General features: G+C 35.1%; 1 pseudogene; it reads right to left on the bottom strand.

Moving 5' to 3' along the window:
• Positions 1 to 8465: 8465 nt before the first annotated feature.
• LOC149560496 (cysteine-rich receptor-like protein kinase 44) lies at positions 8466 to 17745 on the bottom strand (annotated as a pseudogene).
• Positions 17746 to 22296: the final 4551 nt, after the last annotated feature.

Below are 22296 nucleotides of genomic sequence, written 5' to 3'. Positions count from 1 at the left end.
ATATAGGTGTACATAAGAGATTATTTTATTTCCAAGAGCAAGGATAACAATACTTAGTTTTCAAGCATGGAAGTTGTTTCAACTAGGGTAGTCAAGGGAGAAGTCGATTTAAACTTGTTAGAGATCTGGAAGTCATGAAGAAGATTTTGCTATACATTATCTTAAATAATTTTTTAGTTTTTTTAATATTTAATTATAAATCTAAATATGATCCAAATATAAAATGTGACAAGATTAAAATAAATAGTTAAATGTTGTTTTCATTAAGAACATAGAATTTAAATATGAACATAAGTTGTATTTAAATATTCATGTGGTTTTTAGAACAAAATATATTATTTTTTGTGTTGAGATATTGGTTCATTTTTATTGGATATAAATATTATAAATGACAAGATTTTGTTGGAGTTGAGGAAAGCCAACTCCGAAGATGCCAAGATCACCTACATGCGAAACCTGTCAAAGAGAAGCCATAGAAGGGAAGAGCATGGAGCACGGGCAAAAACCCTAAACGGACATGAGAGACACTATAAATGCAAACACAATGAGAAATGTATTTACAATAATGTGATGTTGTTCTTGTTCAATGATACAATAAGAGAGAGCCCGAATATAAAGAGCTCATGGAAGCTTGTAGAACAAGCTGGAAGGAGGTAGAAGATAAGGATGACAACAAGAAGGGAACAAACTCCCGTGTTGTCAACAACTAACCACTACATGCATTAAATATGAAATATTAAATAAATGCATGACCTAAGTAAACTTAAGCAATAGAATAAATAATTAGATATTAATTATTTACTCTAACACCCCCCCTTAAGTGCAACTTAGGGAAATGCCTTAAGCTCACAAAACAAAGATGAAATGCATAATGGGTCCCGGAAACGAGGCCATGTTAGGTACCCAAGTACAATGCAAGAAGAATGCAACCTCTGTAAGTGAGGAAAGAGAGAAAACCACATGGGAAAAACCCTCCCCCAAAAAGAGGTAAGAACCCAGTGAAGAGCTGAAGAAGTCTCCAACTAGGGAAATTGTCCCCTAAAACAGGAACAAAGAGTGATCATGAAGAAGCAGCATCACTAAAGCAGGAAGAAGTCGCAAATCTGCCAAATTGTTGATCTGAAGAAACCTCCATGGAAGAAGAAGGCACGAACTGAGCATGTCTATATGGTAGATGATCCATCTCACCGAAATGCATAGGTAGCCAGCCACTGCAATCGCCTTGTATATAGGATCAACCACTAAATACATAGTTCACACTATCGAACCATCGAACCATGGATGCATTAGAACACAGCATAACCCCCCCTTAATGTAGACGGGGTGTGATGACAGGCAACTGAGAAGGTGAGCCAAAATCTCCTGCAAAAGAACCAAGAACGAGGAAAGAGGAAAAGAGATACAGACACCGATAAAGACACGGTCTAACTGACTCTGCATGGGGCTAATGTCGTGGAAGGGACACTCACTTGACAAAGGGAGAATGCTTAAAACAGCAAACAAATAATCCCCCCCATTGTGCTTTATGAAAATAGTGCAAGTACACCTGACTCAAAACAACGTTCATGACTCCCAGAATGCAAAAGTGACAGTTTATCTCAGTGCGAAATAGAAAAGTGCTTCAAAATGATAGCTACAATGATCAAAAATGAAAAAGAGCTGAACCAAAAGAAAGTACAGCCGAAAAGAAAGCAAACCATGCCAGGAAAACGATCCTCGAGCCTAAAACACTCAAAATATCCACCATAGAGCAAAAATGCCAAAACTATGATAGAAAGAGTAGAGGCCAAAAAAGAAGAAAAAAGACTATAGTTCTGAAAAGTACACAGAACTAGCTTTCCAGAAATATAAACTTTTAAAAAAATAGGCATGGGACGCAAAAGATATGCATGCCGGAGTCAAAAATAGGACTTCTGACTTTAACAGAAAAAACGAGCAATAAAAAAGCATCAAAACCAAAAAATACCTATGCCAAAATCTCCGTCTCAGAACCAGCTTTCCGGTGCTTCTTTCGGATTGGAAAAATACCTCCGTATGCAAAAGTTATGGCCAAAAAACCACAAGTAGGTCCAAAACCAAATCAGGAGAGGTGCAAGGCAGGTTGATGACATCGCGCTGATGTCAGCAAGTCATGCGATCAAATTTGACGGCTTGGAGGCCGTCGCCGCAAAAAAAAAGCCATATGGCAGGTACGAATGATGACGTGGCAGGGGCCACGTGGCGCGCCTGCCACATGTCAGTCACACGATGCGGCAGAAGATGCCACGTGTCACGGACTGGGCAATAAATGCTGCAGAGCTGGCGCTGACTGGAGGCGGAGCTGTCCAGCTGAGTGGCGGAGCCGGGAGGAGGTGGCCGCAGGGCGGCGAAGACAGAGGAGCCGCTGGCGGAGGGCGGAGGACGGGCGGCGGCCGAGAGGAGGTCGGGCCGCGGTGGAGCACGGGCGGCGCTGCCTGCTACGGCCGCTGCGGGCGGCGCGTGTGTGGCGCGGTGACGCGGCGGCGGCGCTGCCGAAAATATTTTAAAAAAAAAAAAAAATCCGTCGCTGCGTCCGTACGACCGTACGGCAGACTCCTGGAGGCCTCAAAAAATTGCCAAAATTGCCCTGTCTCCAAAAATGACAAGTTTTATATGAATCCTGACTGCAAACAGCCTTCCGAATCCAATGGTGATGTCCGTTCGGGCCCAAAGTGCTCCAAAAATTCGCTGATCCCCTGATTTGAAGAAAAAATGCACAAACAAACTAGGGTTTGTGACTTCAAATCACGGCTTCAAAATTTCTTCAACGAAGCAGCAGCAAGAAGGCTCTGATACCATGTTGGAGTTGAGGAAAGCCAACTCCGAAGACGCCAAGATCACCTACATGCGAAACCTGTCAAAGAGAAGCCATAGAAGGGAAGAGCATGGAGCACGGGCAAAAACCCTAAACGGACATGAGAGACACTATAAATGCAAACACAATGAGAAATGTATTTACAATAATGTGATGTTGTTCTTGTTCAATGATACAATGAGAGAGAGCCTGAATATAAAGAGCTCATGGAAGCTTGTAGAACAAGCTGGAAGGAGGTAGAAGATAAGGATGACAACAAGAAGGGAACAAACTCCCGTGTTGTCAACAACTAACCACTACATGCATTAAATATGAAATATTAAATAAATGCATGACCTAAGTAAACTTAAGCAATAGAATAAATAATTAGATATTAATTATTTACTCTAACAGATTTTATGGTTTTCAAAAGGTACAAGGATTGTTTACCTTACATATAAGTTATTTTCAAACAAGAATAAGATATTGTTCTAAGAATGAAAGCTAATTTTTTCTTTGATATGTATAAATACCATAATTATGTTTTATTGGAATATTTAAAAAGTTAATTTTATAATGTGTGAGTTATTAGATGTTTTGATATGATTAGTGTCTTATGATTCACACCTTGAAACCTAATTACAAATAAACAATAGTTTGGAACTTATATTTCTAAAGTGGGAGGGGGGGGGGGGGATAAGACACAAAAAAACATACAATATTTCATGCAACTACTACATGCTAGAAATTTAAATGCACAACTATTGAACTTCCACGCTTACAAGTTCTTTTTCTGATACTAAGGAAACCAAGACTAGGAGGTTGGTCCTTAACTAGAAAACAAGGAGAAACCCATTATCAACATACAACTAGAAAATTCACAACCCCAATGGATTAAATCAAAAACCCATCCACAAAAAAGCTATGCAGCCATTTAAAGTACTTATCAAGCATAAAAATATTATTTTCCATAGAATTATCTAACATTTATATGAAATAAAAATACTCCTAAAGCTACTAGTAAATTTTTTATAAATATAAAAGGAAACATAGGACCAGTACAGAATATTAGTATTTGGGTTGAATCCTAGGTAATCCACAACACCAGAAATAAAGCACAATAAACAAAGGAAGTAATTTTATGCCACATCCTTTCATGATCTTGAATGGAGGATCATCATCTAGTCATCCACCATAAAGTCTTAAAGTTTCTCTAATAATCAACCTTCTAAAGACTCATTTTTTTTCTCCTGGTATAGGAGTTGCACCATAGTTGTTGTCACATGCATAAACTTCACAAAAAAATGGTGAGCATGTTGGAACTCTCATCCAAAGAGGCAAGTTTTATTTTTAGGGACTCAATATCATTTCTAACTTTATCCATCATTTTTTCTAGCTTATGGAAACCAACATAATGGCCCTTAGGCTTGCCAACATCAGAGTAGGCTTAGAAAAAAAAAATCTTTTCCTTTTTTCATAGCACCCGTTGGGGACCTAGCCTCCATAGGGGAGGTACCTTTTATGGTAGTGGTAATGAGGCAAGGGAGGTGAACTTCACATTGTTAATGATGAAACTTATAGACATTTGGGTCTTCATCTGAGTCCAAAGTCTCCTCATCCTCCTCATCCTCCTCATCCACCTTGAAATACCCATTTCTAATTGCTTTCTCTTTTTTCTTGGCACTCATACTAGACCCCAAAGCTTATTCCTCTATATCCAGTCTCCTATTAGATATATGATTAAACCTATCCTTGCTCTTTTCCATTCTATCCAACCTCCTATGGTCACCCTTATGCTTCTCTTTATATTGTACTAGTTCAACATCCACAAGGGGTTCAAGTTTAGGTTTCTTAACATTAACCTAGGTCCTAACACTATCTTTTTTTCTTTCATGGGGCCCCATAGGGGGTAGAAGATAGGGACATCCAAGGGGTTGGAGCCATATAAAAATTCCCTTCAACAACTCTAAATGGGTTAGTAAGGTATTGGGCATGTTGCTTGGAACTACAATAGGAATGACACGTAGATAAATGGAAATTATAATGAAAAATAATGAGCCCTTGGTGCAAAAAAAAATTTAAAAATTCCCTTATTTTTCCTCTCCCTAACATAAATCACAATGGGCTCTAAATAATGCAACAAAAAGAGCAAGGGAAAATGATAATAATAATAATAAACACCAAACCTACCATTAAGATTGATATGCTTCATTATCAAGAGACATACCTCTCCCTACAACTCCAAAAGAGGCTCCCAATTGAACCCACCTCTACATCTGACAGGGGATTCATCTTTCTTGAAAAATCTACTAAGACTAGTTTCATCCAAGATCTTGGTCACTTTCTGGCACTTCCTTTCTTTAGTAGATAAAGTAGTGGTGATGGCAATCACCTCCACATTCATTGGAAAAGTTATGCTATTTATTTTACCCTTCATGTCATTCTATTAATTAATGAATTGGGTAGATAAAGTTTCATCATGCCCTCCCATCAACTCCATGAAAGGGAGCATGCCCCCCTCCTTAATTACCATCCATGCACAAGGTGTTTTCCACATGTAATGCTCAATATTTGGAGGCTCAATTTTCTTTATGTCACCACCCATCTCCAACTCTTGCACAAAACCCTCCAAGAACTCCATATTGATAAAGTTTAAAAATCTCTCTTCACAAGAACCCTTTTTGCAGAGATAGCTAATCATGGATAAACCAACAATCTTGAGTTTAGTATTAAAAAAGGATTTCAGATATCTATAATTATTATCAAGATTGGAAATAAATTATTTTCCCAAATGACAACTCCATGCTACATGAGCGAAACAATCATCATAATAAAAAATCATTCACCTAATTCTCCAAGAAATGTGAGTATTGAATCATGCCAAAAAGAGTAGAGAAAAGAAATAAATGTTTAATTTTGATCTCCCTTTGATAAGACCATTGGAGATCATCTCTATAATCTTTAGGGACTTAGTGATTATGGAACAACAAATAATAACCACTTTACTAATTATCATAGGACTCTGCCTTTTCACAATGGCACCTAGATTTAAATTTGAACTAGCAAAGGTGTCCTAGGGAACCATTGTCTAACAAGATCTATTTTGATTTGAGTTTTTAATTTTTAGAAACAATGTTTCTCAAAAGGTTGGAATACTTCTACAAATTTAAATGACTATAACTATTTTTGGTCATTTAAATTGGTAGAGCTTCCACTTTTTGAGCAACATGGAAGTTAATAGTTTTTTTTAAAACAAAACTTGTTAGTAGGGAAGTTTAAATAGTTGGACTCTCCACACAATAAGCATTATAAAAATTTATATTATGATATCATGCAACAATTACACACAAAATTTAATAATCACAACAAATGTTGTAACTAATTTTAATTTTAGTTATTTATGTAAATGCAATTCTAATTTAATGATATTTCTTAGACATATTAAATATAGGACAACTAATAACTATTTAATAAAATAAAATTATGTAGTTTGAAAATTGATTAAGCTAATTGATAAGAAGGTGGTTTTAGTAAGAAAGTTTGTATAAGATCCAAAAAAATATTGAAGTTATGGTTCTACTATTGTATTACATTTCTAATTAAATTAATAAAATTCAAGATGTAATTGACAGCTTTGTATTTGATTTACAATCTCTAACATTAATTAATTAGTACAAACAAATTCATTAATTTTACAAAGTCCAAAGTACTATATGAGACAATAATGAAATTTTGTAATCAGTTTATACCAACTATTATTGAAATTTAATATATTGTTCATTACAATGATAGTTTTGAATGTTTACAACATCCATGAATGATCGGAGGAATCTAAAATTTTATGAAATTTATTTTTACATGGTAAATTGTAACAATCACTAGTCCTATCCACAAGATGTCTTCCAAATCAAATTCACATGATGCCAAAAAAATTCTGCAAGGCCATTTAAAAAATAGTGAAGTTATGGTTCTACTATTGTATTATATTTCTAATTAAATTAATTAAATTCAAGATGTAATTGATAGCTTTGTATTTGATTTACAATCTCTAACATTAATTAATTAGTACAAAACAAATTTATCAATTTTACAAAGTAGATTAATTTTGTAAAAGTCCTATATGAAAAAATAATGAAATTTTATAATCAGTTTATACCAACTTTTATTGAAATTTAATATATTGTTCATTACAATGATATTTTTGAATGTTCAGAACATCCATGAATGATCCAAGGATCTAAAATTTTATGTAAATTGTAACAATCACTAGTCCCATCCACAAGATGTGTTCGAAATCAAATTCACATGATGCCTGAAAAAGTCTGCAATGACATTTAAAAAAAGAGATTTCCACTACCGTGTGCATTTACCAATAAACTCAAGTTGATTCCCTTGTTACAATAATGATATAAAATAATCCCCCTTACCTGCTCCATGTGCCTCTCCTCATGCCTTTAAAGCTAACAATACTCCCCGCAATGGACAGTCCTCTTTCTCCGGTAGCACTTGTGAAAAATCAAACTATTGCAGTCACTGATTATTAATCTCCTATCACAAATGATTATTAAACTGCTGAAAACAAATTCTCAGCTAATATCGAAAAATAACACAACTGCAACTTCACTTAAAATACGGAAAGAAATGCGCAACACACTGCAAGACTGTTTGCTAACACTGCAAACTGCTTCACAAAAGCTTATTCCTGTGCCCTTGCTAACACTGCAAGATTGTTTGCTAACACTGCAAACTGCTTCACCAAAGCTTCTTCCTGTGCCCTTGCTAACACTGCAAGACTGTTTGCTAACACTGCAAACTACTTCACCAAAGCTTCACACTGTGCCCTTGCTAACACTACAAGACTGTTTGCTAACACTACAAACTGCTTCACAAAAGCTTCTTCCTTTTGTGCCCTTGCTAATACTGCAAGACTGTTTGCTAACACTGCAAACTGCTTCACGAAAGCTTCTCTCTTGTGCCCTTGCTAACACTGCAAGACTGTTTGCTAACACTGCAAACTGCTTCACGAAAGCTTCTCCCTTGCTAACACTGCAAGACTGTTTGCTAACACTGCAAACTGCTTCTCCAAAAGCTTCCTCCTTGCTAATACTGCAAAGCTTCCTGCCAGACTGTTTGCTAACACTGCAAACTCCTTCTCCAAAATGTTTCTTCCTGTGCCCTTGCTAACACTGCAAGACTGTTTGCTAACACTGCAAACAGCTTCACCAAAGCATCACCGCCTTGCTCTCCAAATGCCCCCTAGACCCCTTTTTATACTACTCTCGTTGGTAAACCAACGACCGAGATTAAATCAAACCACTGGTTGAGATTAAGACAACTCAACAGCCAATAATAAAATTGGTTACAAGGTGTCCAAAAGGGAATCTCTAAAATTAGTAAATAATAACCATTTACTAATTTTTGGCAAGTGGACAAACAGCTGTCCAAACCACCCATAAATACAACCGCTATTCATAGATAAGGACGAACAGCTGTCCAAGCTACCCATAAATAGTGCTGCTATTTCTGGGTCAGAAATAACAGCTGTCCAACTAACAATAATTAATAGAACTCCTGGTAATTTTCATGTTTTTGGTGAAACAGATAGCATTGTACTGCGTACAATGAATTGTGCGTCATTGATGCTTCTGTTACTTTACCTTGCTTCCATTCGAGTGAGCGAGGTTTCATTTATAGATGGAATCCTTTGAGAAGATGACGTGGTCGTCCCTGATATGCTCTAAGATGATGTTGAAGCATAGCTTTCGTTATTCCTTACAAAGGGAGGGCTTGAAGGATTTGGAAAACTCACTAAACTGTTGGAGAGCATCATAACAACATTAGACATCACTGGACGAAGTGTTGCATCTGATTGTACACACAAAAGCCCAACATGAATGCATCTTAACGCCTGGTTCTCATTGATTTCTGATGCCTTTGAGTCTACTAGATTCAGTGCATTTCCCTTCCTGAATAGATTCCATGCCTGTATCACATCTCATTAAAATAAGAGAATTTTGGAGGCTTCCTACTATCAAAAAGTAACAGATGAGAATGGGGACATACATCATTAGTTGTTATAGCTAATTTTTTAAATGGTATCGATTTAGTAGTTGTTCTCTTTTTATGTCATTTAACTGTTTAGAAAAGCTAAGGTTTTACTTAGCTGCTTAGGTTAATTTTGCACATTTAGATCTCCTAAACATTAGTCAATTCTATTGATTTTTTGACTGTCTCTTTAGGTGACTCAAGAGCTTAAAGATAAGGTTCTAGCATTTGAGGATGTAAGAATCTCTATGTAGAGGCCGTGGAGTGAAAGGTGGTAAAAAAATGTCATTTTTATAACAATCACTGGATACCCATTATGTTCACTCCCCAATAGCCATTCATAAGAAAAAATGGTACTTTTCACACAAATAGACCAATTAGCAACCAAGAAAGCTATTAGTACATGTGTTACCATATTTTGGAGCTTTTTATAAGTTATAATTGGGGTGAATCATGAATAAAAAAGCTATAAAAAGTTTTTTAAAATTGGCTATTGATACATAAATGATCAACTATTTGTATATGTGAGATTGTTTGAGTGATTACTGAGGGTCAGTATGAAAAATAAGTGAATGATTATTCAACTCAAAAATTAAAGGAGCAGAGGGCTCAGGATCGTCTGTCATGTCCCCTTTCTAGCGACATAAATTCTACTGGGGATTTGCCTATCATTGACTCTCATAGGCAAATGATTTTGGAGTGTCATTTTGTTGCCAAATGATTACATTCTTGCTCTCGAAAAGTTATAATTCAGTAAGTGGGGCCTACTTGTTCTAATGTCGAATTGAGATTGTACTTTTAACTTTATAAAGTTATTTATTTAATTTTATAAAGTTAATTAATAATAAAATATATTATAATAAGTTATTATAACAAGTTGTTCTAGAAGCTTCCAGTGACTTCTCAAAAAGTGAATAAATAGAGGACAAGAGGCACCCGTTTGGACAAGCGGTTTTGTGGATTCGACTTCTATTTCAGTTGGGGGCAATTTGTAGTCATTTGGCTCTGTAAATTCTCAAATTATCCTTGGAAACGAAAACTTCCATGGGTAAGCAATTTTGAGGATGTGGAATATCATCTGAATTATTGCAATCAGGAAGTGATATTGCAGTCACTTCAACAGAGCAGAAATCTGTGGCCTAAGGCCAAATTGGAAACTCTTGCATCTTGAATTGTTCGAAGACTAGCTAATTAACTCTCCACTGAATTATTGAAAAAAAAAAATTGGTAAAATTCAGGTCAGGGCTTGAAAGGTCTGCTACACAAGATTGAGTGCTTCATTTGAATGAACTGACGGCTACTTCAGAATTCTATTTGCGACCCAGTCTAGAAATCCACTAACTTCGTCAATGATTTCACACATTGTCGGCAGTGGAACAATATCAGTTTGGACGCTCGAGATTTTAAGCAAGTTTCAAACCAGGACGAGGGGGGAATAAAACTGCCACGCAATTTTGAATATAGACCCCAGCGATTACACTGTCCAAGATGGCAACCACAGTCGGGGTCATTCTTGATGGGTGATCAAGAGCGTTTCTTGCAAACATTCCAAATGACGAGCTTACTCAATATGAAGTGCGTCTGTTAATTTCTGTGACTAAACTGGGCAATGCGTGATCTACCATCAACTCCAGCAAGTTTGATGTCTCATGATTATCCAGGTTCTATTGCGTCTCTTTCAAAGCTTAAGAGAAAAAGAAAAAAACTATAGTAACTCTTGCACTGCTTGTTGTTTTTCAAAAAAATTGCTATTTCCATTAGCGTTGTACAAGTCACTCCTTGAATGCTAATAATAATCAATTTCTCATAAATATTGTTAGTATTTATTGCACTTATTTAATTCATTTATTTGGCGGATTGATTCAAACAACATATTTCCCACCATTTTTGGTTGCATGATTAGTGGTTTTACAAATTGTCTGATAATAATTTGGATAACCCTTAGAGTAAGGATCATCTCATCATCTTGATGTTATTACAAGGCATATTAGGGATCTGGGTTTTTTAGAAGCTCTTGGCATTGCAAAATCCCAAGCTTCTACTGATTTAGCTGAGTGGGATCTTAGAAAAGAAATCTATTGGAAATAGAAGGCTTGAGTTGACTAGCTTCAGGAAGGGGACAAGAACACTGCATTTTTCCATAAATCTGTGCAGGCTCGACGTAACAAGAGTTACATTTCTTCTCTTGTTACTTCTGATGGGATGCGTCTGACTTCTTCTCAAGCTATTTCCAAGGAAGCTATTCAGTTTTACTCCGCTCTTTTTTCAGATGATTTTCCTCCAAGAAAAATTGAGAATACTATATTGTTTTGTATTCCCTCTGTTGTGACCAGGGAGATGAATGATTCTCTTATGAGGCCAATTAGTATGTCTGAATTGGAGGGGGTGGTCTTCAGCTTGCAGAAGGGCAAAGCTTCGAGGCCGGATGGTTTCCCTGTTGAATTCTTTCAAGAATTTTGGGATATTATCAATCATGACCTTTTGGATGTGGTTCAGGAGTCCTTTTCCAACAAATAAATGCTTCAAGCCTTGAATTCTACTTTCTTAGTCCTTATTCCGAAAAAGGAAGAGGCTTATCAGCTGGACTTTTTTAGGCCCATTGCTCTATGTAATGTGGTCTATAAAATCATCACTAAGCTCCTATTAGAGAGGCTTAAAGTTTTCCATCCTATGGTTATTTCTGAGGAACAAGGGGGTTTTGTGGCAGGAAAATAAATTTTGGATGGGGTGGTTATTACTTCTAAAGCTATTCACTCTATGTGTACTTCCAGGGAATGTGCTATGTTTATTAAGCTTGATATGGCTAGGGCTTATGACAGAGTCAATTGGGATTTCTTATGGAAAGTTCTTCTTGCTTTTGGCTTTAGTCAAGATTGGGTTAGATGGGTTCTTAGCTGTGTTACTACTCCTTCCTTCTCGGTCCTTCTTAATGGTGAACTGACAAAGCTTTTTGGGGCTTCTAGAGGTCTTCGTCAGGGAGATCCCATCTCACCTTATTTTTTTATCATTATGGCCAAGGGACTTGGTCGACTTATCAAGTTTCATATTTCCCAAAATTTAATTCAACGATGGCAATGGGGAAATGGTTTGCCTACTCTTTCTCACCTTCAGTTTGTTGATGATATTGCCCTTGCTGGGAGAGCTCAGATTCGGGAAGCTAAAGCCTTTCGGCTCACCTTGGATACTTATTTGGCTGTCTCTAGGTAGAAAATTAATGACCACAAGTCCTCTATATTTTTCTTCAACACTCCTGAGCTGATCCAGCGGAGGATTGCTAATATCTTGAGATTTTAGATTGTGTCTCTCCCTCTAACTTACTTGGGGGTCCCTATTGTGGTGGGTAGACAACCTAGGCTTTTCTGGCAAGCTTGCTTGAAAAACTTCGACAAAGGGTCAATAATTGGACTCCCAGGTGGCTCTCTACTGATGGTAGGGTGACACTCCTTCAATCTATAATTCAAGCTCTTCCCATATATAGAAGCATGGTTCAGGCTGCCCTAGTGTATTTTCTTAAAGAATTTGATGCCCTCTCTCACCAATTTCTTTGAAGTGGCAATTTGCAACATACCAAAATGAGCCTCATCAATTGATATACTATTTGTAGGCCAAAAAAGGAAGGAGGCCTTGGCCTTCGATTTGCTATCTTGTGAAGTCAAGCTCTTGCTACCAAGCTCTATTGGCGTTGGTGTACTAGTCAGTCTCAGCTTTGGGCCCGTATCCTATCACACAAGTATTTACCTGGTGTTGAACCTTCAGAAGTTTCTAGGTTTTCTCTTGAGGGAAGAGGCTCTATGGTGTGGCATACCCTCAAGATTGGTGCTCACCTCGTGAAGAGAATTTTATTTTGGATCTGCAACAGAGGCATTGAGGCTCTATTTTGGAGTGATTCTTAGAATGGGCATCCTCCTCTCCTTTCCTCTCATCCTCACTTGCAGGCTCTTTGTGATTCTTTCCTTTCAGCTGGATGGAATAAGGTGGCTCATTATAAGGAGGCTTTTAACTTGGGCCTTGTTGTGGGTTATAGATGGAAGAATTCTTCTGATTGGCCTCTGGGTGGCTCATCGGGAGATCGTTTGGAACTATCTTAGATATTGGCTTCTAGGGAGTGCAGCTCGTTGTAGGAACCTGATGTTTTGGCTTGGGGAGGTGCTTCTTCTGGCAAGTATTTTGTTTCTTCTGGGTACCTTGTGCTGACAAAGAAACTTTTTGGTGAGGTGGAGGTCTCTTGGTGGAAGAAAGTTTGGAATAGTTTTTCATGGCCTAAGTGTAACTTTTTCCTCTAGATGTTGGTTTACAATCGTTGTCTCACTTGGGATAATCTTTGCAAGCAAGGCTTCCAGGGGCCTTCCATCTGTGTTCTTTGCCGCAATAGTGAAGAGACTGTATCTCACCCTTTTTTCCAGTGCCCCTTTGCCAAACAAAGTTGGCACCTCTGGTGGAGTGTGTGGGGATGCACATGCTGGAATGTGTCCTCTTTGTCTGAATTCTGGGACCGCTTGGGCCATTCCCCTTCCAAGACTTCTTTTCTTCAAGTTGCTTGGACTATCGGCCCTTTCCTTATTTTATGGCATGTTTGGCTTGAGAGGAATAGAAGGATCTTTCATGATTTGCAATTTGAGATCAGGCACCTGTGGGGGAGAATTGTTAATTCTCTTCAGGAAACACTCCTTGCTAAATGTGAAATTGGTGGGGTTTTTGATCCTATTGATGCTGGTACTTACTCTCGCCTCTCCTTTCCTCTTTAGGGGTGCTCTCCCTCAATCCCCCACACTTGCTCTAGGAATAGAGCTAAGCAACACCCTCAGCAAGTTAATCATCAGGGACGTTGGTCTCCTCCTGAGGTGGGAACTCTTAAAATCAACACTGATGGTTCTTCTCAGGGAAATCCTAGTCTAGCTGGTATTGGGGGAGTTGGGCGTGATAGTTCTGGTGATATCCAGTTTCTATTTTCTATATACAAGAGTTACCATACTAATAACCTCATGGAAGCCCTGGCTATCTTGGTTGCAGTGGAACAGTGTTGTCTACGTGGCTGGAAAAGAATCATCTATGAGACTGACTCGCAGGTGGTTGTGAACTTATTGCATAATAGGAACCTTGTGCATGTGGATTGGCATTTGGCTCTGGTTATTCAGTAGATCATTCAGTTATTCAATTCTCTACATTCTGTGTCCTTTATGCATATCCCTCGTGAGTGGAATGGTGTGGTTGATTGTCTGGCTAAATGGGCCTCTGAGCAGGGGCCGTCTTGGAACATTCTTGATCCTAGGATGCTTCCCCTTGATTTATCTCAGATGCTGGATCAACTTGTGGACCAGGATAAAGCTATGTAGTTCTCTTTTTTTCTTGTGTTGTTAAGCTCTCTTTGATATTCAATAAAAATTTTACCCCTCTTTTTAAATTTTAAAAGAAAAAAGGAGCTCTAAAAATGATTTTTCTTGGTAATTAGCCCATTTGTGGACTAGTTTTGACACATTTAGTAATGACTTTTAGGACTTTTAGCATAATAGATATTGGGCAATACTTTAAAATGAACACTTTTAGACCTTTGAGTGCTTGACAATCTCTATAGAGATATTTGAATACTCATAAGTTGAAACCTTAGCTTTAAGTAATTAACATGCATACATAAACGAACAAAATTAAGATATACAATGTTAGACACATTTAAATGAACAGGGATAAATCCTATTTCTTATCCATTCTAACAAGTTTTTCATATGATGGGTAAGATCAACAATATTATTTTTCCTTCCACTTATAATCTCAAGCAACACCACTCCAAAACTGTAGACGTCTACTTTAACCGAAAACTACCCTTGCATTGCATACTCTAGAGCCATGTAACCGCTGAATGCAAATTTAAATTATATTAAAAACTACAATATTTATATATGAAAAATAATAGGCTCATAAATATAACTATTATAGAAAAATATTCGCAGTTTCAAAAGGTTAAAAGTCATTAATTTAAATCTGAAAGTATACAAAGCTCATTATCATTATTATGCTTACTATGTGCCTGCAACTCTTGTATGAACATATGACTCATCTTCAGGGAAAAGTCTGGCCAAACCGAAGTTCGCTATCTTTGCATTAAGTTTTTGGTCCAGCAAAATATTATTTACTTTAATATCTCTATGAATAATCCGTAGATGTGAATCCTCATGAAGGTAGAGAAGCCCATGTGCAATTCCAAAGATGACGTTGTGACGCTTTTGCCAATCTATCTCTCTTCCCTTCTCCGAATCTATCACCCAAATTTATTACAAACATTTGTAACCACTTCATCTTCATCTTTGTCAAGTAAAAATTATGATTGAATGATGACTTACCAAAGATAAACATGTCCAAGCTCTTGTTAGGAAAATACTCATAAATAAGCATCCTTTCACTTCCCTCGGCACAACATCCTAGTAGCTTGGCAATGTTTCTATGTTGAATATTGGCCACCAATCTCACTTCATTCATAAATTCTTTCTTTCCTTGGGCAGATTTGGCAGACAGTTTTTTCACTGCTATCTCATTTCCATCTCTTGCTATTCCCTACAACATAGAAAATAGATTTAGAGATCCCCATTCAGAAAGACATTATTTTAGAAAAAAAAGATAATCTATTGACTGACCTTATATACCGCACCAAAACCTCCCTCTCCAAGTTTATTTTTGTGATAAAAATTGTCTATGGCCTCGACTAACATTTCTAAGCTGAACACAAATTTTTTTTGCTCTTGCATAAGCAAAGCAAATTCAGAGGAAAATCCACGTCCCTCTGCAGTAATAGAGGATAATGAAAAATTGTTACACCTAAACCGTAAGAAGGAATAACCTTACAAACTAGAAATGGATTAAAAAAAATCACCTTGATTGTCTGCAGTAGCAGTTGTTGGCCTTCCATAAATGACAGATTTAACCCTTTTTCACAATGCAATCAAACAAAGATCTAACGCCAGAATAATTCCTCCAATAATACCTAGAACTATGGGTAATGTTTTTGAAGTTTTTTCTGTACAGTACAATAGATATTTGTTAGAATTCTAGCTCTGCAATGTTGTAAGAGTACCAAAAAAAATATCAAGGAAAGAAGTTAATTTGAATGTAAGTTTTGATTAATTCAAGTGTGATAGTATTCAAATCTAACAAATACGGTAACATTTAGGTCCCGTTTGGTTGCTGGCATAGGAATAGAAAATCAGAATAGAAAAATGGAATGGGAATGGAAATGAGGAATGGGAATAGAAATAGGCAATTCCAATCATGTTTGGTGCACTTGGAATTCGACTGGGAATATGTTAATCTATTGTTTGGTTGTACAAAAATAGAATAGGAATAAGGTTAAGTTTTGTATTTTTAAAAACATTTTTCCTAAAAAAAATTTAATTTATTATTTTTTTAGTTAATTCATTTTCATTTTTATTTTTTTAAACAAATAGATATAATTTTAAAAAATGTTATTAAAAAAAAATTTAACAAAAAAAATTCAAAAAGTAAAAGTTAAAAAAAAAAAAATTTAAAAAAAATTTTAAAATATTTTTTAATGGAAAATCGGAATGGGAATGGAAATGGCCTATTCCAATAACAGATATTTTTTGGCATAGACATATGCTCATTTTAGGGGCAAAATTGGAATATGTCTTCCTATTCTCAATTCCGATTGAGCTTACCAAACAGCAAATATAAAACATATTCTAATTTTGTTTTCCTATTCCACTCATATTCCAGCAACCAAACGGGGCCTTAGTCTTAGAAATTCAAAAGAAGTGAATTGAAACAACTAATTAAAAAACCGAGAAATGGGATCAGCCAATCAGCCTGCAAGATCTTAAACAGGGAGAATATAAACCCTTTTCCAATCCTCATTTAATCTGTCTTCTTTCTCTTGAGGGGACGGTCACTCACATTGGAGGACGAGAGATTTGAAAAGTTAATGGATGTTGTCTTCATTTTTAATTTAATTAGCTGTAACCCCAAAAAGGGGAAACACAGTAGAAGAGTATATCTTTTCCTATAAAGGAGTACAGATTCAAGTCAAGCTGGTAACTTTCCAATAACTATGAGATCTACGAAATTATTCAATTTTGAAACAAAAATAAAGATATAAATGATAAATGAATTTAGTATATTTTTTATATAAGATTAAAAAGAACAATATTTTTATCTCTCAATTCAATTGCAATTTTTTAAACATTTTTGACGTGAATGTTTTAAATCACATTCTGTGATTCACCATCTGTTTACTTTCTATTATTCTCTCACATTCGTTCTATTATTCTCTTCTCTTATATTCAGATAATTGGCCGATCCAGCAGCGAAACCCTTATTTGCAGGGATGTAAGCTCTGCTTGACAGATTTGACAGAAGGCTGCTGGTTGTGGATTTGAAAGCCTCCCCGGTTACAGTATTCGTGTTCACCAAGATAGGTGCTCCACTAGCATCAAGAGTTGAAATGAAATTAGAATTGTGATAACGCAGAAAGCAGTTGTCCCACCGTATTCGCCCACCTATATCGTTGGCACAAAGTTCATGAATACTTGTATTCGCTTCAAGTGCACAGTTTGAGCATTTCACTGCCGATATATCTCCATTACACTGTAGAAGACCATAGACCCTATTGGGTGATTGTCCACGGGAAGAAGTGTTAAACCCTGAACTTTGAGGTGCATTAAGAAACAGATCGTTGATAACCAGATTCAAGTTTGTGGAATAAGTGCTGCCATCAGTGAAAGTTGTAGAATTGTCGCAGATGTGCCATACGTAGGTACATATGATGCAAGGAAAACTCATCAGAAGGAGAAGAAGGATGAGAGTAGGAAGAATTGTGGTTCCTCTGTGAGGAATAGAAGGAAAAGAGTTGTGCTTCATCACGAGGATTGGAAGAAAAGTACAAAAAGCAGAAAGATGAGGATTGGAAAAAAAGTGTGATTCCAGCTTTGAGAGAAAAACATTGTAAAGAGTTGTAGTTCATCATGTTTTCTATTTAACTGGATCGGTAAATGGAATTTTTTATCAAAAGACACAAAAGTTTTTATTATATTATAGATGGGAGAATGGGACAGGTATGACCAATTTTTAAACGCTTACATTGGGTAAATATTTCATCCAGAGTTAAAATTCGTATTGTCCATCTTAGGGCTAAGTCTCATCAACCTAGTTGTGAGATCTAGTATTGGAAAAGATCTATGAAGGCTTCAAAAGAACTTTGTTCCTTTGCAATTCTATGAATGTAGAAATTGAATATTATTGTTTAACTGAATGTATTGCTTACAAGAAAAGAGCAGGTAAACATAGGAGCATTTTAATAGCTTGTTATTGGCATAATTTGTTCAGCAAGAAACACATTAAGAAGTTGGATGTACTCGTTATCAATTTTAATAGAAAAAATGATTTACTAAATTTCAGACTGTCATATGTTTAACCTAATGAAAGTCAAGATTATTTTATCATTTTTTCCTAGTATCAAATAAAAATAAGATGTACGTACAATGCTTGATATAGATCCATAAGAAAATTTTAAAAAACAAGAAGATGCACCTACATTACTTGATACAAATCCACAGGAGAATATCCAGAAAGCTTAAGTATTGGAAATTCAATGCACTCAAAAAATCCCATACCACAGAATTACTGTTTGTGATTTTTTAATTAATTAATAAATTGTAAAAATTGTCATAATGTGGTGCATATCTTCTGCGGGATAGACGTGGCCAAAAAAAACATAGTCAGCGTGAAACGTATCTGTAAAGTGAAGGGTCTGTGGAATAATTGTTATAGATAAGCGGGTAGTTCACGTCAGACTTTCTTATATAATACAGCTGGATATCTCCATTGTCAACTACAACGTGCCAGATTTGCCAACCGTGAACTGTGTAGATCAAGTCTGAGGGCCCATTTTTTTAGGTAGGAAATGATTTCTACACTGTTTGCTTTTCGAAGCTCGGAAATGATGAACACCATCTGTTAGTTTTTTATATCAATAATCTGAAGTTGTTCGAGTCTAGCTAGAATTGTTTATAGAAAATTTGGAATACCTACTTTCACCCTTTGAATTTTTTTAAAAAGACGACGTAGTTACAATTGAAAAAGGTTGAATACAATTAAATGCCGAGTAATAATAACTGAGAAAAATTTCCCCGTCAAAACATTATAAATGGAAATAATAAAGTTGATTCCTTGTTTAATGCATGTTATTCAGATATTGCATTTTGAAGTCACAACGTCTTATTTAGTTGTTGGAATTAGACAAGAATTGGCATGTTCAATGGGATATTTGGGTGTGCACAATCAGAATTGTAATTTGGGGAAATATAGATTTGGTATTTCCATTTCACTCTAAAATAAGAATTTCATCTCCCCTTAAAATAGTTGTTATTTAGAATGCACATTTTAAATCTCTTTTTTCTATAATGAGGATTCCAAATTAGGTGAATTTAATTAGATTTGACATCAAGATGATTAATTTACATATCAATTTCTGCCTCTAAACCTGTTGCAGGCATTGTCTCACTGTAACTTTGAAGTTGTCTCTTTGCTTCCATTTTTGTTGAAACACTTAATGGGCAATAAGATCAATTCATTGGTCCATAGATGTTTTGAAAAAAAATCTTGTTAATAATACTCACCAGATGAGATGAGACTGAATAAATAAGTGAGTTGAACTTTTGTAATTTTTAATAATTATAAATTGCTAATTATTTTTTTAATTTGTGTTAAACTTTAGCAAGAGAGATCATTTTAAATATGAATCATAACATGAGATTATGATTATGAGTCCATACTGATATTGATATGCATTATGTTTAATTCATTTATATAGAGATAATCAATGTTTATACTTATTATATATTGAGTATCTTGTAAAAGTTTACTTAAAGAAATAGAAAAAAGTTTAGCTTAAGAAAATAAATTTATTATTAGTATTAGGAAATAAGTTCGGATATATAAAAAGAAATGATGAAAATGAAAGAGGTAGTTCATGCAATAATTATTAATGAAGGGATTAATGATAAGATCCATTTATTTGACACAAGACATTACACTAAATACTGAGGCTTATAATTTGATAATTCTTATAATAATGTGAACAACACAAGGAACTATGATTGAAGTTGCAAATGGCAACGAAATCAAAATTTTACCATATTATCTATTGCTGAATATTGGATCATCTTGCTATTGATATATAACAGGTCAAAGACAAGATGTAATTATTAGAACAAGTAGTACTCATGTCAAGTATGAATATTCAATCAAATTATAGGGCTACGTGAAGTAAATGTCAAGTGGGATTATTGATGGGTTTATTGAGCAACTTTAGGAAGAAAGACAATTTACCATTTGACTAACTAAAAGTGTGATGGAAATAGGAGAAATTGTTGACACTTTCTAGCTAGTAGAAACATAATCCCTAAAAGGATAATACTTTAAATACTAAATAATATCTTCCTCTTAATGAAGTCATTTATACTTTCAATCAAATAACATTAATGGTTATGAATGCTTTTCTTTTCTTTATATAGAGTATAACTCTTGTTCTCCTCTCATGCCTATTTCTTTTTGTTTTCAAAGTTCCTCATGCCAAGTTGTAATGGATAAAAAACTATGGTTTTCTCTAATTTTGTGCTTGTTTGTTTTCTCATTCCAATTTCTTCTCTTTCTAAAAGCCATCCACCATTTACATAATTGAAACTTATTTTTAATTTGGGCTAGTTTCTACTTGGTGGAAAATTCCCTTGCATTATTCCTTCCCACTATTTCTTTCTTCTTCTTTTTTTCCCTCCATCCCTTCTTCATTTTGCTTCAATTACTATTCTACCTTACAAATTTTCAAGTGCAATTGAATTGTCCATTGTGGCAAATTTAAGGATTTCAAGTTTGGCTAATACTATTCAACCCACCATTCACAAATTCAAACATCATTGTTTTTGCATAGGAAGATAGACAGTTTATTCTATTTCATATGAATTTGATGATTTTTCATATAAAATAATCTATTAATTTTTTATCTTAATTTTTGAAAATTATAATCTATAATTCACTACAAACAGAAGAATTATGTATTAAATTTCAATAGTATACATCTACACAATAAATTACTATACTCATGAAAAATTATTTTCTATTAAATAAAAATAATAAAAACACTATCTAAATTGAATAAGTCATTATTGTAGCAAATTTTAAGAAGAACATTATAATGATTCATATAATGAGAAGCCATCAAAATAGTAAAAATTTGTTTAAAATATAATACCACATAAATAAATAACTAAATAAAATGTTTATCAATGAGGAAACTAAATGTTCCAATTTCACCATGTATTAATATAAAAACTTTATTATGAAAATTAGGCATCTTAAAATTTTAAAAAAATGGGTTTCACGCAGCTCTTGTCCCTACCTATGGTGGATTAGGAGGAACTGCATTTGGATATATTTCACTAGTTGTTAAAGTTCAAAGACAAGAATACCATCATACTTAATTATGCACTACTTTGAAAAGTTATTCTTATTCGACATGATGCATTTAGCTTCCCCTTGGGTACTATATATTTGAATCATAAGGTACATATATTCACACTTTTTAAAAGAACATGCATGTATTAATTAATGGAAATAGAGTCACTAGTTCATTTATTCGAAGAGTATCACTAGAAAGATAAATTCATTGATGATAACAATTGTGATTCTTGAGTCATTTATTAAGAACAATGGTATAGAAAATGAGAAATAGTGGAGGATATATGGTCACAAAAGAAGAGAGGAAGAGAGTAGTGGCTCCATGGTTTTTTTATTTATTTTTTTAAATCTCCAAAATCAAGCAATATACATATATGCATTCATGTGCACATATTCTACTATAAACTAATTTGAGTTTTCCCTATAACAAAGGACATAAAATTCCTATACAAGCGACTAAATTTTTGCTTAGTAGTTGGATAAGATTTTAGCTTAGTAATTTGAATCCTTTCCCAACTAAAGTATTGTTAGCATGAATTATGATGGTATTCCTTTGGGGAAATATCCTAAGCATTAGAGAGAGTGTTTATGGTTGACATGTTGCATTCAAGAATGTGCTTCTCATTGATGCCAACATAGTATTATTTCTGTGAAGATTGGCAAAGTAACAATTAGAGAATGGGGTTGTACAGATTGTGTAATGATCATTAGGTCAAGCGCAGTTAAGAATGTATTCTACACTATGTCCTAATGATATGGATAACTGTACATAAAAAAATTTGAAGACATGCAAAATTTATTCAAGATTTACATAAGATAGTAAGAAGATAGGGTACTTCATAAATAGTTTTTGGTGATAGATTAGTATCTCTTAATTGACATAGAATCAAGATGAGAATACTTAGATAGTGGTAGTAGATAGCTTGATGATGATGGCAACTACACAAGGTCTGTGGTAGCACATGTGGAGAGTTGTAAAGACT

This window comes from Cupressus sempervirens, chromosome 4 (genome assembly GCF_028749045.1).
Source record: "Cupressus sempervirens isolate cs-2001-9-10 chromosome 4, ASM2874904v1, whole genome shotgun sequence".
Lineage (NCBI taxonomy): Eukaryota > Viridiplantae > Streptophyta > Pinopsida > Cupressales > Cupressaceae > Cupressus > Cupressus sempervirens.
The sequence above is the reverse complement of the archived record's forward strand: the minus strand, read 5'-3'. Positions and strand labels throughout refer to the sequence as shown.